Source organism: Polistes canadensis, unplaced genomic scaffold (assembly GCF_001313835.1).
Source record: "Polistes canadensis isolate GaletaPanama2010 unplaced genomic scaffold, ASM131383v1 scaffold_483, whole genome shotgun sequence".
Taxonomy (NCBI): Eukaryota; Metazoa; Arthropoda; class Insecta; order Hymenoptera; family Vespidae; genus Polistes; species Polistes canadensis.
The window spans coordinates 50191-52784 of record NW_014570030.1 but is presented as its reverse complement, the minus strand read 5'-3'; positions in this window follow the sequence as shown (position 1 = coordinate 52784).

The window sequence follows — 2594 nt, the reverse complement described above, 5'->3', positions numbered from 1 at the left end:
CAGTCAGTACTAACAAGTACGCTTTATTTGGCTCGTCAGGGAAAAGCCTTTCGGCATAAAWACCCTGGTTGAAACGTTGAAGAAGAATCCGTACAAAGCAGAACAATTCTGGCCACGTGCAGGACCGCCTTTGTCCCTTGTCGCTGACCGAACTTAAATGATGTATTCTTGCGCAATACAATAGTTCTCCTCAAAGTTGTTCTCGCAAGTCTCAGCAATCACGAGTGACGATCGATGAATGATGAATGCTGCGTGCCGAATGCCCAGTGCCCAAATGACGAGTGCCACTAAGCGCAAGAATGCGCTATGCTTTATACGAAAACGCGATGCAATGCTGGACCAATCACCGTACAGCCCGATGATAACGCGACTGCCGATATATATGATTGGCGTAATAAATGTGGTGGGAGAGCGCGAGCTTGAAGAAAGAAGAAGCCCGTACAAGGGTCTTGGCTCTCTCGTGGTTACTACMAAAAACAAAGATACTGCTTTGTCTCACGGCTTGGCAGGGCCGTACACGCCCCTGCGCTTCGCCCTACTCACTCGTTGCGTAGGATACGCAACAAAAAACACAACGCATTACATTTATGGCAGCTTTATTGTGTCCGTGCATTGTGTTTGATAAACGAGCATGATGTGTGACAACTGTTTTTTCTGTATATTGTTTACCGTGCTAAAAATATGATTAGCGCATATATGAAGATTCTTTACGATTTAAGTACATTTCTTAGTTTTGKTATTTTAAATATATATTTATATCATATAAACATGTATATAGACATAATTATATTTATATGCCGTCTTATGTCAGATGTGATTAAACTATGATTTATTTACTTATGAAAATTATTTAATTATTCGAAAACAATCTTACTTGCATGGTAAATGTTTGACTGTGGTGTTTTAAATCCTGAGTAAACAACATATATCAGTTCGGAGATTTTCTGCTTTATTCTAAAAGGACCCACCCTGACCGAATCTAGTTTCTTCCGATTTAAACGATTTCCGTTCTGAATATAAACTAGGTCACCTATTCTGTATGTAATTTTACGTTTATGTTTATCATAATAAACTTTATTTTGATTATGAATTTTCTCCGTGTTTAAAAATGCTATTTTTCTGTTTTCTTCTAGATTTTCTAAATTATTTTCGTTAAGTTCTGAGGGAAAGAAAGATTTGTCAATTTCGTTTAATAGATAATTTGGTGTAAATTTTGTTGTGTTGTGTATTGTATTATTGTAGTTTTCTACACACTGTTCCGCTATGACTGACCACGGCCTGTCTTTATTTTCAAAAATTTTACACCTCATTGAATTTACTAATGTTTAATTTGTCCGTCCATTTTGCCCGTTTGAGAGAGAGCAATCTACCCCGGTGAAAATGTTGGTTTTGTTTTCTGCTTTTAGAAAATTCCTAAACTCTCTTGAATTTATTTCAGCGTACTAATTCGTTAAGAGTCACTTTATTTTCCTCTTTTTCTGAACTTTCTTTAGCAGGTTTATGAAATCTTTTGCTGTTTGCGTTTTTGAGATCACTACAAAGGCGTACTTCGTGAAATGGTCTACGACTAAATGTAAGTAATTTTTTGGTGACCTGTTTCCGCTGAACCCTCCTATTGTATCAACGGAAATTATTTGATAGGTTTCAGACGCTGGACCCAATTGTGAGAGGGGTTGAATAAAATTATCGAATCTCGATTTGTTTCTTATACATGTTTCACATGTTCGACAAATAAGTTTTATATGTTTATGCATGTTTTTAAAATAGTATTTTTGAGTTAAAGTCAGATTTAACTGCTTTACTTCCATATGACTATTATTGTGAACATTTTTAATCATTTGAATGCCTAAAGTTTCCGAAACCCATATTTTTTCTTTGTTATTGAAAATTTTATAACAAATGTTATTTTCTTTCCTAATTTATCCTCTTTTTTTATTTTTAATTGTTTTTGGTCTTTCAACAATTCCTCCATTGATACGAAGTTTGCTATTTCTATAGCTGTTTCAATGCTTATGCTTTCATCCAACACTGGGTTTCTAGAAAAACTATCTGCTTCTGCATTATTTTTTCTCTGGTTATACTTTATTTCGAAATTAAAATTTGAGATGTAGTGTAATAACTCTAAAAGTTCAGGATCTTTACTCTTTTTTACATTAAAATTATCCAGTGGTTTGTGGTCCGTAAAGATCGTGAATTTGATTCCTATAAGCTTATATTGCCAAAATAAGATACACTCTTTTATTACCAGAATTTCCAAAAAAATAGCGCGTTTATATTCTTGTGATTTTGTTAATTTATTGAAAAGTAGAAGACTGGTTTATAGAGTTGTCTTTTTGAGGTTTTTTTAAAATTGCCGCTATTCCTTTTTTAGATGAATCTGTAACAATGTAAATAGGAAGTTTCGGGTCGAAAAATTTTAATATGGGCTCAGAGATGAGATAGTTTTTTATTTTAATTATCAATATTCTTGTCCAAAAATATGTTATTCATATATAAGTCTCAAAGGGAGTTATAGACGGTTAATAAATCTTATGAACAATTTATTTTGAACTAGTTGTAAGTTTCGTCCCTTACTGGGGACTTCATCAGCAACT